Source organism: Triturus cristatus, chromosome 4_2 (genome assembly GCF_964204655.1).
Source record: "Triturus cristatus chromosome 4_2, aTriCri1.1, whole genome shotgun sequence".
Classification (NCBI taxonomy): Eukaryota; Metazoa; Chordata; class Amphibia; order Caudata; family Salamandridae; genus Triturus; species Triturus cristatus.
Genome location: NC_140586.1, coordinates 590,064,976 through 590,082,140, shown reverse-complemented (window position 1 = coordinate 590,082,140; position 17,165 = coordinate 590,064,976).

The window sequence follows — 17,165 nt, the reverse complement described above, 5'->3', positions numbered from 1 at the left end:
ACAGGTGACAACAAGGATTCTTTTGTGCTCTAATATGTGCCACCATGATGCAGGGATGCACCCTGTGACTCAAGTCCCACGACATGGGCAACATGTGCGTAAGGGGGAGTCACTGCCCCTACATTAGTCCGTACTTTCAATCTTGTTTGGTCATGGACATGACACGTCGGTGTGCAGGGGGTGTTGTTCGTCCCTCTACAATGTGAGGGGGGGATGCGGTTTCACAGTGTGTACCATGTTTGTTTCCGCATTGGTGCAGGTTACATACTGGATGCATGTCTATGTGCATTGTGGCTGTTTGTGGGCAAATGCCTATCTGATTTGGACAATGGTCATTTGTTCTGCATCACAGCTGTGGGGTTGTGCTCTCAGGTTGTCATCTCACCGTTTGTTTACTCTGCTTTTATGTTGTATTTTCCCGCCAGACGCGTGGGATTTGCAGGCCGGTCGCTGGTTTTCAGTGCTTTTTATTAGGGGTGGGCGGAATTTGCGGAATTAACCTCCGCAAATTATCGCGAGAATGCAGAAAATCTCCGCAAACACGCCGGAAATATCGCGAAGATGCGGAAGTTTTTTGCCGCCTGTTCGCGGTATTTTTTGCGTGTTCGCGGGTCGCCAACTTACCCATGCGGTCGCTCACGGGCGCGGCCATCTTGTTTTCACTTGTCCCGCCCTCTGGCGTTGTTTACTTCCTGTTCCGGGTCGCGCAATGCATGTTCGCGGTCGATATTTCCTGTTCGCGATCGCTTTTACTTGATCGCGTTGCTTTTTGCTTGCTCAGGGAGAAAATATCGCGCGAACTTGCGCACGTGGTCGCAACGGGCGCGGCCATCTTGTTTTCCACTCTATTGCATGGTTCTGGGGCCTGATTTTCAATCCTCCCTAAATCTTTTCAATCCTTTGTTTATAGCCACTTTTTTCGGATCTTTATTACTTATTATTTCTCTAACTATTTTCCTGCCTCTATATTTTTGGTTTTTGTGTACCTTTTTTTTTGTTTTTTAGCTACTTTTTCTCTTTGTATTGCCTGCTATTTATTTCCTTTACTCCTTTATTTATTTTACCTTTTCTTTCCCGCCCCGTCCCCAGAACCATGTCCAAGGGCAGGGCTGTTCGCCGGCGCAGCCAGAGCCGCGACCGCCTTCCTTGCGGAAGGCGGCGCCCACAAGGGGTGCATGCACGGGCCTTATTTGGGGAGGCGGAGTTGGCTGCACTAATTTTCTTTGTGCAGCGCCACCTCCCCTCAACCCTGGCAGCAGGTGGCAGGCCTGGGTCCGGGTACGGCCTCCGGGAGCGTCGGCAGCGGTGGGGGAAGGTGCGCCGGGCAGTGTCTCGCATCTCTGGGGTCCGGCGCACCCAGGCACAGCTGACGCACCGGTGGTCCGACATCCTGGACCGTGAGCAGGACCTGCTGGACCTGCTAGGAGTGGAGGTCCCGGGGCTTGGTGAGTACCTATTTAATTATTACAACTTTGTGTCTGTTCTTCTGCTCTATGTTATATATTGCGAATATCTTTTTTTCCTTCCAACCAGATAGAATGTTGCTGCTTGCAATACATTCCAGGTTAATAATGTTTAAAAGTCTTCTGTGATTATGACACAGGTGCTCTTCTGCGCTACTACTAATCTTACTTGTTTGCAGCTTTGCGTTTGCGCTTGCTTAGCGTGATTCTTTACGAGTTTATTTTAGAGAAATTAAGTTACGTAATGCTACAGTGACTCATGTCCACTCCTTACTTTGTCCTGTCACTAATAGATAGGGGCGGATTGATACATAGGTTTAGGTACTTTGTATGAGCTTCTAATTGGTTAGTGGTATGCGTGATGCCCCCTCACTCAGTTACGTGACGTGCTGCTAGTACGCCAGTCTTTAGAACCTTTCTAGTTTGTTCAATGAGTGGAGGTAGGCTTTGCAGTTACTTAGCAGTAGCAGATGAGCATCAATCAAACCAAAATTGTGTATATACAAAAAATGTAGTCATGTTAATGTGTCCTCCATGATTGGATCATACACATTGTTGAGGAATACAGTCGAAATGCATACTTAATGTACAATTGGCATGCCTGGAATAGGTGGGCTAGGTTGGGTGGTAGGTTGTACTAATACTTAGGCTTACTTGTAACTTAGTTTTCTGGAATCAGAATGGAAGAATGGATTACTGTTGATAAATAGTAACTTAAGTAGTCGAACTGCGAATCCCCCGATATTACATGTTGACCAGATGAGATCGGTCAATGTAGTTATTGCAATTGTTTACATAAGTGTTTTTTGACCGTTGTTGAAAAAAATTGTATTTGCTTAAGTTGACACCATCCATCAATGTTTGTCTTTCTTATATCTTTCCTGTTCATCAGCACCCAGGGGCAGACGGGCAGGGACTGGGCAGTCGGCGGGACAGGAACACCACGAGGAGGACACCGCTGAGGGCTCCTCTGCTGGCCCCAGTAAGTCTTCTTGTTTTTAATAATATTTCTTATTCCATAACTTTTACTGCCCCATTTCTCCCGAACTATAGTGTGTTTCCAAATGCTATTTTTTTACCACCAATTATCCTTCGATCTGTACGGTTTCAAAAAGCTTATCCCTGCCTCCGCTATGATGACTGAGTACTACTACATACTATCAGTCTGTCTGTCTGTACTGTAGTAGCTAGTCTTGCCCAGTGCCACTCTTTGTGAAAGGTTGTAATATAAAACTCATATTCACCAGTAGCTCGTACAATCCGTTGGGTCGTTGTCTTGTACTACTTTTTACTCTTGTTGATGTTTAGGCTTTGAAAATTCACAGCAACAGCCCTACCAGATTTCTTAATATTTTGATATGATACCCTATAGGACATACAACTGTTGTAGGGATCTTGCACATACATTTGCACCAGAAAATAGGATGTTGGTGATGGTAGGTTGGACCTTCCTTGCACACCTCAATCAGAAATTCCGCACCCACCACAATTCCACTGCTTGACTATAGTACTGTCTTGTCATACCTATTAGGTCTCGGAACCCTCCCCCCAAGACAACCAACAAGTAGACAACCCAGAACATTAACACACCCAACCTCTGTCGTGGAAGCAATTCACATGCACACCCTTACTTTAATTTGCTCAATCGTGTAAGTTAGTCCACTCCACACCAAATACCACAAAGTCTATGTAAGTTTAAAATTTTTATTTCAATTTGAGAAGGTCTGTACACTGTTATCTTAGCAGCACCAACCGGCAAATCAATAACATTAAAACAAAATACATTGTTACACTAATACAGTTGGGAATTAAATCATGATAACTGAAGTGGTGGAAGGCAGCACCACCATCCCATAGCAATTTAGTTTATATACATTTATAAATGAAGATGTGAGTGAAGGGACCCCTCACCTCAGAAGAACCTAGTACTGGTAGTTGGTGCATCGTTCAGAAGCTCTGGTTCGTAGAAGCGAATCTTGCGTCTGTAATGCGAAAAAAGGAAATGGTGTGCGTTAGTATATTGCAACTTGCAAGCATTTCTCAGCCGTGCCAAAAAGTGTAGCATCTATGGATAAGCAATATGGACTAACAGTAACAGTAGTACACCAGTTCTTCCTAAAAAAGTGGCTTGTTAATGTTTGTTGACCGCCTGTACGCAGCGCGTAGACTAGACAGTAGCAGTGTGAGGCAGGTCATGTGGGCTCAAAGGTGTCTTAAGAAGCTGCAAGGTAAAGGTAACGTCACATGTGCATGGCTAGGGCTAATCAAGCAAATGCTACAATGATCATATAACTTAGTGTCTACTCTACTACTACCTGATTTGTACTAGTGATTTATGTTAGTATTAACTCATTTTTCAACCTTGCTACTGATCAATAGGGGGGAGGTGTATATGTTGCCTAATAAATGTGTAATGTTTTCTAGGCGCACTACCGACCACCATTGCTGGGGCCAGCGAAGGCGACGCAGAGGGCGAGGATGCGGCAGTTGCAGATAGCAACGGAGGGGGAGTGGCAGCACCAGTGGCAGGCGGTGGTAAGTTAGATTCATAATCTTTAACTATTGTTGAACTTGACAGCACACTCACTGCAAAGGTGTACTGTATGTATATGTATACTGTAAAGTTGTGAATTAGGGCCCCATTAGGATGGTGGGCGTATTGCCCCCGCCGGGCTGGCTGGAATTCACTGCCGTCACAGCAGGGGCAAACCTCCCGCCATCCCTGTAGAAAATATTCAGACATGTCTAGGCGGAAAAGGGTTCAATATGGCGGTGGTGTCTCTCTCACCACACCGGCAGCCATATAATCTGCATTTTGGAATGCCTTTGCGTGGCGGCATTACCGTCCGCCACGGAAAGGCATGCACACATTGCAGAGTATGCTTGGGGGCCCCCATGGAGGGTACCTACCGATGCTATGGTACCCCCCGACTTTCAAAGCAAAACGTGACAGGCTCCGTGCGAGGCCCGTCATGTTGTGCTTGGAAAAGCAGCACAACATTTTAGTATTGCTTTCAGCAAAGCCAACCAGAATTTAAATTTAAAATAACAGGGTGCGCCCGCCACTGTGCCGGGCGCATCATCCTAATTAATTGTCCCCACGGGACCCCCACCCTTTTTAGCAGTCGGATGGCGGGCGGACAAAGTCCGCCCGCTATCCGATGTCGTAAGTAAGTATGAGTTCTTGGGGACGTTTGAAGAGTGAACTAGAAGACTAGAATTCCCTTTAATTGGTATAGGACTAGGAGCCAGAGTATTGAGTAACCAATGGCCTCATCTATCTGATTTCAACTCCGCTTTGAAAGTTTTATGGAGAAGAGCACCTGGTGCACTGTTCAACTAAAAAGTGTAAGACAGGTGGAAGGAAGAAGGACGGGCGACATTTAAAATGTTATGTACTACTGTGCTTTATTTTATAGTGCTACTCTACCATGCCACTATGTGTATAAATAATTACCTTGTCCTACTGTTTTATTAAGACTATATTTTACAATTGTCTTGTTTTTTTCTTTTTGATACACAGCTACTCCGAAAATCAACCGGAAGGAGTTGGCCGCCAAGGCACGGCGCCGGAAGCTGGAGGCAATCCAGCAGGAATACCGGCGGCTGGTGGTCCTAGCCGAGGAGGAGGAGGAGAGTGCAGCAGCAATTGAAGCCTCCTCCAGTGCCCCGGGCCCCAGCCACCGCCCTCCAGCGGTACGGCGCCACCGTCTGGCGGCTGCCCGCCGCCACCGTGCCATCTCCGGTGCCCCCCCCCACTGTGGTTGCAACTGCCGCGGCCTTAGACGCCGCGTCGCCCATTTAGAGGACCAGATTCGTGTCCTCCTCCAGTCCCGCCCCACCAGTTAGTCCCTGTCACTGCCCCTTTTTTAATTCCTGTTTGTTTCCTCACTCGTTTGGGCGTTCTCTATTTCTATGGACAGTCGTTGGGGTTAGGGAGGGGGGTGGGTCAGCTTTTGTGGGTTTAGTTTATTTGTTAGGGTCAATTAAATATATTTTTCTATGTTACATGCAATGTTGTTAATGTTTTGTAGGTGGGGTAACTGTTTTACATCACACTGTTTCTTTGCTGGTGCATGGCCGCCCATAGCGTGTGTTTGATTTCAATAATTTGCTGACTGTATAAGACACAAACAGATAGATGCGACACACCTCACTCATTGACTGGTCCTACTATGCATTCTTTGGAGTGGTGTTTGAAACTGACATCATTGACAACATGTCCATTATTGATTCTGCCTCCCCCAAACTTCTCTCTTACCGGTGCTTGATGTTTATGTCCAACTGTGGCACAGCACTGGCTGCATGGTGAAGATGGTTTCCTTTTTCATACATGCCATGATTGGGGTGGTGGTGGTAGTATAGTAGTAGTATACACTGGCAGGGTAGCAGCATTTCCAAAAAAAGAAAAGGAGATAGTCAATCGCCTTTGAGAGACTGTTAGAGGAGTAGTTGAATGAAGTACATCACAGAATTTACCGAGCAACAATTATATGCTCAAATATTTGACAAAAAAAATGAATGCTGGATATTATGAGGATAGCCTACTAGACAGAGTTACAAACTATAGTTTTGTCGACTTGGCTATGCCTACAGTCTAACAGTTAGTGCTGTATATGAGGAATGACAACAAACAAATCAAATCAATGCCGGCAATTCATGCTGAGGTATATGTTCCTTTGTTAAATAAAATAACCTGTGAAATATCCTACTCATGGGTGGGCAAGCAGAAGAAGATCATCGCTCTGCATTGAAATTGAAGTAGTGTTGCTTTCACCACATCCGCCCCAGCAAGTGTGTGATTAAGTATTGGTGTACATTTAATTTAGTTACACCTCGACAATAAGTCACACAGCCCGGGGGAAGAGGGTTAGGGTCCGTTGATTGGATGGGAAGGGGGATTTTGGGAAAGGTTTGACATAGAAAAACAGTATGCATACATAGACAAACAAACGACAATCATTGAAGACTACCATACCATATCCATTCCATATGTTAAGGTATAAAAAAGGAAATGCATGCATGATGAGACCCGGATTACATACACTTCTATTTCTTGTTCTGTTCCGGCCTTAAAACTTTAACAGATAGCAAATAGAAATTTTAAATATTGGTAGTGAAGAATCGTAAACACAGAGCAAACGTAATGATGATTGATAATAACAACTCCAAGAACACACTGTTGTAAAGAATGTATACAAGATATTAATCAAATTATTTAAAAGAAGTGAAAAGTGGATACTGTTACTGTCTTATCCTGGTCAAAAATGTGGACTGGTTTTTTGCATCTCGGCATTCCTCTTGCTCCTCTCGTCCATCAATCTTGGGTGTGTCGCCTCACCACTCGCCACTGCCCGGCTGGAATAAAAAGGTGATTGATTGGTAAGGTAATTAATATGCATTGTAATGTTTTACAAAGTTTTGGACAAGGCCCGGCCTGTAATTTTAGATTGAAAACCAAAGGGGATATTCAGAAAGAAAGTGAAAACAAATGCACAAGTGATGGTGTAGTGCAACAAGAACACTTTCCGAGGTGGCATGTATGCATATGCATCATCTCTACTGTAGTCTGTTTCCAGCATAGACCTTCAACAGTAACAGGAGAGATCAGGCCCACAGTGCTTACCATTAGCACATCCTACGTTAACACTTTAGAGTCCTTTTTTTTTTTCTCTCAAAGAGTTGGACAAACGCAAAGCACATTATCCATTCCAGACATAGCATTTTACAGTTAAAGTTAGTAAAATCAATGCACTGCAGTCATCCCACCGCTACACTCTATTCAACTTCTACACAGACATTTGGGTGTGCTGTGGTTGTGGTTCACGTGTTTACCTTTAGGCTTTTCCGTTTTATGCCACTCATGAAACATCCTCCTGACTTCATCATCAGCTCTGATACTTCTACTGACTGAAGATCGGCCTGCAGTACAAGTGTAATTTTTAGAACACAACAAGAGTAGAAATATAAATATTACTGACTTGAGTCATTCTTTATTGTGTACAGAAAGATAGATTAACACTAGTACACTTTGACATCATTCACTTTGTGCACAACAAACAACGCAAACACAAAGATCAATAGCTCAGAGTCAGGTGTCCAATGCATGCCATTAATTATCATCATTTATTACCTGTTACTTCTCATCTTAAGTTAACGGGCCGTCTCTTTCGCCATCATCATGACGGACGGTGCTGTTTAAGTCACAGTCATTTGCATTGCACAGCAGATTGAGTGAGTCCCCTTCCTGTATTGAATTAAAAGCAATGTATCACCAAGATGCAGGAGAAGTACACATTTCTTGTTTGCCAGAAGAGGAAAATTAGTAATTACTAGTGTGTTCTGTAGAAAGTTGATTAGTGGCAGTGCACAATTACATCAATTCATGCGAAACACACCACAAAATCTACATCATTCAGTCTGCTATTCTGCGGCCAATGCATGGCATCAATCATTACCTGTTGCATCTCATCTCGTTAACGCTGCAGGCCGTCTCTTTCGCCATCATCATGATGGACGGTGCTGTTAAGTCACAGTCATTTGCATTGCGCAGATTGAGTGAGTGCCCTTCCTGTATTGAATTAAAAGCAATGTATCACCAAGATGCAGGAGAGAAGTACACATTTCTTGTTTGCCAGAAGAGGAAAATTAGTAATTACTAGTGTGTTCTGTAGAAAGTTGATTAGTGGCAGTGCACAATTACATCAATTCATTCATGCGCAACACACACAACAAAATCTACATCACTCAGTCTGCTTTTCTGCGGACAATGCATGGCATCAATCATTACCTGTTGCATCTTATTTTCAGTTAATGGCCAGTCTCTCTCGGCTCTGAAGGAGGATAGCTATAGAAGTCATCATATTCATGGTCCACTTGTTTTGGAAGGACGAGGAAAGTTTGAATTTGTTGTTACCATCATCCAATCATCATTCATGAGGGAAATGGAATTGACCAGGAGATGCAGTATGATCGAGCGGAGGAGCTGGATTCTGAGGACTGTAGTGTCAAATGGCAGACACCTGAAACTTGTATCTTAAATTAGAAGATTAGAAGACGGTGATAATGCATTGGTTGCGATTCACAAGTTTATAACCGGAACAACAGACACAAACAAAGGGGGAAAAAAGGGAGGAAGACAGTAAGTGCGAGCCTAATTGTCAGGGAAGTATAGCTCGTCCTCAAACTCTGGGGGATCGTCCAGTAGTAGGTAATCATCTGACACAATACTTCCGTCACCTGAGCCGCTGTCCTCATCTTCCTCTGTTGATTCATGCATTGTGTAATTCGGTGGTATGAAGTGCTGATTCATTTTGATCATTGTTAACCTCTCCACGTTTTTGGGAGATAGACTGGTCCTTCTCAAGGTTACAATGGAACCAGCAGCACTGAAAACACGTTCGGAAGAGACACTTGCGACAGGGCAAGCCAGATAGCTTATTGCCAGCCTGCTGAGCTGTGGCCATTCAGACCTTTTCCTATACCAATACTGCACTGGGTTTTGATCAACGTACACCTCTGTTGGGTCGTCCAGATAGGCCTGGACCATCCGCTCAATGTTCAGGGTTGCTGCTGGTAAGCTTTTGTGCTGTTTTTTCTGTGCATCAGCACTGTGCTTACGGCCCATCTTTACATACCAATCTGATAATGATTGTACTCGGCTGAATGATCCAGTTATTGTTTTTGTAGTCGATGGTGATGGTGAGTGTTGCGATTGTGAGCCAACCGCACTGCCCTCAGCCGACGAAGTTGCACTTGATTCTGCATGGCCTGCTTCAGTATCAGTACTTGTTGTGGGTTGATGTGGCGGGCTTTTAATTAGCAGCCCTTCGTTTTCAAACTTGATGGCTGCTTCAGCTATACAACTTTTGTAGCGGGCAACATCAGTGTCGGAAAAAGAAAGGAATAGTCCTAATTTTGCACGTGGATCCAGAATTGTGGCACAAATGTAATGGTCTTGTGACAAAATTTTATTTTGTATCCTTACATTTTCTGATAAGCGCCTGGATAAGCTCTCCACCAAGTCATGGGCTTGCCTTCTGTCCTCTACACCTTTGTAGGATTCAGACACATTATTCAGCTCATGCTCTAGCATTTGCAACAATGGGATCGCTTGGCCCATTGTACAGTCCTCCTTGCTGACTTCACGTGTGAAGACCTCAAAAGGAGACAGCATCTCAGTCAGGCATTGAATTAGGGTCCATTGCTCCCTCTGAAGGGTCATGCCTTTAACACTAGCATCACTGCTTCTGTACCAGACATAATCATTGAGTGACCTGTGCTGTTCGTACAGACGATCAAGCATGTAATACGTTGAGTTCCAACGTGTTGCCACCTCCTGGATGAGTGCCTTGACTGGCACCCTACGCTCACGTTGGAGGATCCTCAGCTGCTTCCGAGCTTTAAAAGAATGGCTGAAATGAGTGCATATTCTTTGGCAGATGGACAGTAAATTGCTTACTATGGGTTCTTTTTTCAGAAAGTCTTGCACTATAATGTTTATGCAGTGTGCCAAACACGGAACCCTGAAATAGGAACCAAGTTCCATGGCCTTAAGTACATTACTGCCATTGTCTGTGGCAACAAAACCAATACCAAGCCCTCTGGGCTGCAGCCATTCCAAAACCTTGGTGCGAAACTCTTCTAAAATGTTTTCAGCCGTATGAGATTTCTCCATGGCGAACATGGCTACAGTTGCATGTTTCCGAGTACCTTCAAAAATCGCAGCTGTGTCAACAACACCTCGTGCAGATAGTTGATCTTTAACCCCCACAAAAGAGATCCAGTGTGCAGTGATACACATGTAATCTGTGGCTTGGCAACTGGTCCACATGTCTGTTGTCAGGTGGATATTGTGCACAGCACTCTTCTGCAAAGCTTGTCCAACCAATTCCAGCACATCATGATGTAGTGCCGGAACAGCAATTCTTGCGAAATAGGACCGGCTTGGAACTTTCCATTTCGGGCAGATGGCAGACACAAATTCAAGGAAACCCACCCCTTCCACAAATGAAAAAGGAAGAAGGTCCAGCGCTAACATTTTAGCCAGCTTCGCATTGTACAATCGTGCCGTTGGGTGGTTGCGTTGGAACTGCCCCTCCAACCTAAACATGCTGTCAATGGTAGGCTGGCTTACTTTCCTTAGTGGTGCCATTAACCCACTAAGGCTCAACGACACAGATTGTCTCATTGAGGTACTCGCCGCCGGTCGCCTTGGTGTCTCACCCACACTCTGAGTATGGCTCTTACTGCGGTGCCACTCTGATGTTACTGAGGAGGATGTGGGCGTTACCACTGCAGTGACTGCACTACTGGAGACAGGGCTAGAAATGCCTCCCTGTTCTTCACCTGCCACCACAATAATATCGCTCCCTGATTCCTGACCAACTTCAAAGGGTTTAGTTTTCCTACTTTCTTTTAACTTAAGTAGGTGATCCTCCCACACAATAGTGTGGTGTATTCTGAGATGACTTGCTTGTCCTCCGGTACCATAGTTTGTACCAAGCTTACCACGCCGAACACCTTGCCGACAAATTGCGCATATAGCAATGTTCTCCTCCTTGGCGCTAACAGAAAAGAAGTCCCAAACTGGGGAGGAGAACTTTCTGGCACTGCTGGATGTGCCACTTTCAACACCAGATGAACTTGAGGGGGTCCTTGAAAATATGTGACCCTGTCCACCTACACTGTGACTTTTACTACCACTTCCTACTGAGGTGGTTGAGCTGGATGTAGGTCCCTGCCGGGCCTTGGAAAATATGGCAGCTGGAGGTAGTGGTGGTGTAACCTGTGTTGGTGAGATCCGTGCTGCATCCCACTCAGTAGCAGCCTTTCTGGATAGGGTTAGAATGTCGGTCTCCAATCCCTTTGGGGCGGGAGTAATGTGCGTGATGACTGGCTCGTCTTCATCAACATCATCACCCCCCTCTTCTACATCTACCTCCATAACTCTAAGTTTTTCTGGGACCTTCCTTTTCAGAAGCAATGTCTTGTGGCGTACTTCACTCTCAGACCGAGCTGGTGGGACCCAAGTGTCATCACGATCATCAGAAGCGGGGCTTGAAGAAGAAGATGATGGACTAAGCCTCCTTTTCCTTGCTGGTGGTCTGGAAGACAATAGATGTTCTGAAACAGTGGTTTGACTTCGCTCCGCTTTGTCTGCAGGAAGCTCGATTTCCTGAAATGCCCCTACGTCAGGAGCAACAACTACTATGGTGGGCTGTTGTGGCGGCTGCTGCTGTTCTGGTTGCGGCGGCTGCTGCTGCTGTTCTGGTTGCGGCGGCTGCTGCTGCTGGTCTGGTTGCGGCGGCTGCTGCTGTTCTGGTTGCGGCGGCTGCTGCTGCTGTTCTGGTTGCGCCGGCTGCTGCTGCTGTTCTGGTTGCGCCGGCTGCTGCTGCTGTTCTGGTTGCGCCGGCTGCTGCTGCTGTTCTGGTTGCGCCGGCTGCTGCTGCTGTTCTGGTTGCGCCGGCTGCTGCTGCTGTTCTGGTTGCGCCGGCTGCTGCTGCTGTTCTTGTTGCGGCGGCTGCACACTGATCTGCTGAGTTTGCGCCTGCGTTGAACTTGATTGTGTACTACTTTGCGGTAATGACATTTCTTCAACATCGCTGCCCGTTAGTAGACTGGCTACCTCTGCGACAGTAAAGCCCTTGGGCCTAGGTTGGTGGGGTTGCTGGACCGCTGTGCTGCTCCCAGCTTGGTTCCCGGACAACGCTTTGGTGCCAAAAAAAACCTTGGCCGGCACACCACCAGTCGTGGTTAATGGCACTTCCTTTTTCTGTTCCTTCTTCTCACCAGCAACTTTCTTGGTACTGGACCTGGTACCTTTCTTTGGGGCCATCTTATTCCGACGTCAGGCAGGAGGCAGATGCACAACAAGTTCTGGTCACACGTGGGCGTGATGCGCAGCAGGACTTCTGTCTGGCTGGCAGTACAACGGGTAGCCAGGTGATGCCGATGACACCTCCTACTCTGTCTTTTGTGCACCTAAAAGCAAAGAAGACAGGAGAAGAACATCAGTGAAATGTTGCATTTGTTTTTGTGGTTCAGTTACTTAGTACTGTACTAGTGCAAACAAAAGATAGTCTAGCCATTTATGAATTTTTTTTAACTAGAGCTATGTTATACTACTAGTACTGTGTACAGCCACACTACACTCTCAGGAAGGTGATGTCTAAAAATTCAACAGATCACATAGAAAACACTTGATCAATAAAGCTGTGGCTACCTGCTCTGGTAGCAGTGGATGAAAGCAGGCCTGCTGGCAGACAAGGCCAGGCAAGCTTGCAGGCCTAGGCCTCAAAATGGCCACCAGCCACATGGCGAGCCCCAACAACATCAGCAAGGCCACCCCAAAATACACACTTCCCCAACTCAATCCAATGCCATCCATGCCCAAAATGATGTCTAAAATCAACAGAACACACAGAAAACAGTAGATTACTAAAGCTGTGGCTACCTGCTCTGGTAGCAGTGGATGAAAGCAGGCCTGCTGGCAGACAAGGCCAGGCAAGCTTGCAGGCTTAGGCCTCAAAATGGCCACCAGCCACATGGCGAGCCCCAACAACATCAGCAAGGCCACCCCAAAATACACACTTCCCCAACTCAATCCAATGCCATCCATGCCCAAAATGATGTCTAAAATCAACAGAACACACAGAAAACAGTAGATTACTAAAGCTGTGGCTACCTGCTCTGGTAGCAGTGGATGAAAGCAGGCCTGCTGGCAGACAAGGCCAGGCAAGCTTGCAGGCCTAGGCCTCAAAATGGCCACCAGCCACATGGCGAGCCCCAACAACATCAGCAAGGCCACCCCAAAATACACACTTCCCCAACTCAATCCAATGCCATCCATGCCCAAAATGATGTCTAAAATCAACAGAACACACAGAAAACAGTAGATTACTAAAGCTGTGGCTACCTGCTCTGGTAGCAGTGGATGAAAGCAGGCCTGCTGGCAGACAAGGCCAGGCAAGCTTGCAGGCCTAGGCCTCAAAATGGCCACCAGCCACATGGCGAGCCCCAACAACATCAGCAAGGCCACCCCAAAATACACACTTCCCCAACTCAATCCAATGCCATCCATGCCCAAAATGATGTCTAAAATCAACAGAACACACAGAAAACAGTAGATTACTAAAGCTGTGGCTACCTGCTCTGGTAGCAGTGGATGAAAGCAGGCCTGCTGGCAGACAAGGCCAGGCAAGCTTGCAGGCCTAGGCCTCAAAATGGCCACCAGCCACATGGCGAGCCCCAACAACATCAGCAAGGCCACCCCAAAATACACACTTCCCCAACTCAATCCAATGCCATCCATGCCCAAAATGATGTCTAAAATCAACAGAACACACAGAAAACAGTAGATTACTAAAGCTGTGGCTACCTGCTCTGGTAGCAGTGGATGAAAGCAGGCCTGCTGGCAGACAAGGCCAGGCAAGATTGCAGGCCTAGGCCTCAAAATGGCCACCAGCCACATGGCGAGCCCCAACAACATCAGCAAGGCCACCCCAAAATACACACTTCCCCAACTCAATCCAATGCCATCCATGCCCAAAATGATGTCTAAAATCAACAGAACACACAGAAAACAGTAGATTACTAAAGCTGTGGCTACCTGCTCTGGTAGCAGTGGATGAAAGCAGGCCTGCTGGCAGACAAGGCCAGGCAAGCTTGCAGGCCTAGGCCTCAAAATGGCCACCAGCCACATGGCGAGCCCCAACAACATCAGCAAGGCCACCCCAAAATACACACTTCCCCAACTCAATCCAATGCCATCCATGCCCAAAATGATGTCTAAAATCAACAGAACACACAGAAAACAGTAGATTACTAAAGCTGTGGCTACCTGCTCTGGTAGCAGTGGATGAAAGCAGGCCTGCTGGCAGACAAGGCCAGGCAAGCTTGCAGGCCTAGGCCTCAAAATGGCCACCAGCCACATGGCGAGCCCCAACAACATCAGCAAGGCCACCCCAAAATACACACTTCCCCAACTCAATCCAATGCCATCCATGCCCAAAATGATGTCTAAAATCAACAGAACACACAGAAAACAGTAGATTACTAAAGCTGTGGCTACCTGCTCTGGTAGCAGTGGATGAAAGCAGGCCTGTTGGCAGACAAGGCCAGGCAAGCTTGCAGGCCTAGGCCTCAAAATGGCCACCAGCCACATGGAGAGCCCCAACAACATCAGCAAGGCCACCCCAAAATACACACTTCCCCAACTCAATCCAATGGCATCCATGCCCAAAATGATGTCTAAATTCAACAGAGCACACAGAAAACAGTAGATTACTAAAGCTGTGGCTACCTGCTCTGGTAGCAGTGGATGAAAGCAGGCCTGCTGGCAGACAAGGCCAGGCAAGCTTGCAGGCCTAGGCCTCAAAATGGCCACCAGCCACATGTCCAGGCCCAACAACATCAGCAAGGCCACCCCAAAAAACACACTTCCCCAACTCAATCCAATGCCATCCATGCCCTAAATGTGATTGAAAATGAAATATATTCAAAAAACAAAAGGAACAGTTGCTTCATCATGCACACACACACCCATGAGGCCATGCCCATGGCTAGCTCGGGCCTACTACTACAACCCACAAAATTAAAATAAATTAAAAAAAAAAAAAGGAATGATGATAATTAATTATCAAAAATAAATTGTAGTTACACAACAACTGCAATGCCCACAATCAAACACAACAACCACTTACTTGTAAAATATCCTATTCCAAAAATCCTGAAATCCAATTGCAATGATGCAGCAGACAAAAAGAGAGATCTTTCCAGCTCCAAATCCAAAGGCAGAATGAGCAGGAGATGGACAAAGCACTGGGAGGAGCCTGCTGGACAGGAACAGGAAGTTGGAGAATCTGTGTCACTTCCTCCCTCTCTCCACTTTGTAAAAAAAAAATGACTCCTGGAGTCCTTGCACAAAAAAGGAAAGCCAAATGTGAATGTAAGGAGTTCTTTTCATCCAAAATCAGTATTTGCAGATGGTTTCATGCTGCTAGAGCCGATATTCCTCTCCAAATTGTAAATTTTACGTTGTTGAGTTCTCCAGCTTCACATTACTTCCGCCGGCGTGTCGAAAACGATATGATCGCGTTCTCTTCTTTGTCCCTGTCGCGTTGGATATGACGTGTTCGCGGTCTCTTTCTCCTGTTCGCGTTCGATTTCATGTGCCCGCGTCCTCATTCTCTGGCTCGCGATGTAGAATGACATGTTCGAGATCTCAATCTTCTCATACTCGCGCGGTGCATGATCGCGAGAAGAAAGACCTGATCGCGCGACAAATGACGTGATCGCGTGAAAAATGACTTGAATGCGGCCGCGAACTCTCGCGAGACAGCGCAAAATGGCTACCAAAATCCAACATCTCGTGGAGAACGCGACCGGGTCAAGAAAACTTGTCGGAGAACGCAGGGATTCAGGTAAGGCGATCGCGCGCGCGCGAGAATGTATTGTTTTACAGCGCGAGCAAGAAAAAAATTATCGCTAAGCTGCGGAATGCGGAAATTTTGACATTTTCGCGCTTTCCGCGGAACGCGAGAATGCCAAAATATCGCAACTTCCGCGAACGGAACGGAATTTTGGCCCAGGCCTACTTTTTATACCGCGATTGGCCTCATCGCAGGATTTATTGTGTTTCACATTTTTGAGCGTGGCGTTGATTTTATCGCGGTCAGTTGACACATTATCTGGTGACTATCGCATGGTACCGCCATGTTGTGAATACCTGGTTAACACGGCATAAAATTCCAGCAATGGACTGCAATGTTGTAGGTTGCGTTAAGTTACTTTTTCGATGGTTATCACATGTTCTTGAGAATATACCCCATAGAGTGGTCATGCGTCATTACCTAATGACCTCTAAACTGGCTGTAATGAACCATGTCATGTTTGGTATCAAACATGTTGGAATCATACCTCCCACACCGTAAACAGTGTGTGAGGTATGATTCCATGCACTATAAAGCTCCTCTGGGAGGCCCTCAGTGCCTCAGTACCAGTCTTCCCGAACCGGACAGCAAGCTAGGGCTCTGTTGACCAAAGACAAGACTCTTCCCGCCTGCTGCTGAGCCAAGCTCGAGCAGGGGAAGGCAGAACAAAAGATATCCTGTCACAGGGAGGTGTGACCACCTCCCAGACAGGGTTAAATGTTTTGGAGCAGGGTGGGACGCTTGCCAGCACCACTGAGACTGCTTGGAGGGCACACTTGGTGCCCTCCTTGCATACTCCAGTTCAAACCAGTTTAGGGAGCCATAGGCTCCCGCTCTGGCATGAATCTGGACTAAGGACATGGGAGTATCCTCCCCACTGTCCAGCCCCTCATTTGGGAGGGACCCCTGAATCATCCAAACCCTTTCCCAAGGGTATTTAAGGCCTTACCTGTGGGTGGGTCTCTAGATTCGTTGTGGGACAAGATTCAGATCACATACACTTCACTTCGACCGTCTGGACACTCTGGACTTCGCTTACGGAACTGAGACTGGACTGGGGAAGATTCCTGCTGCTCCTGGTCTCATCGCCCTGCTGATCCTCTGCAACATCTGTGTCCATGTCTGTGGCGAGACAGCCGAAGTAATCTGCTGATCCTAGGCTCCCACAGACTCTGAAAGGCTCAGCAACACAGGTGATGGTTCTGCAACTCCCTTAAGGCCTGCGCTGTCCTCTCACCAACTTTGAGGACAGTATTTCTCGTCAGTACCG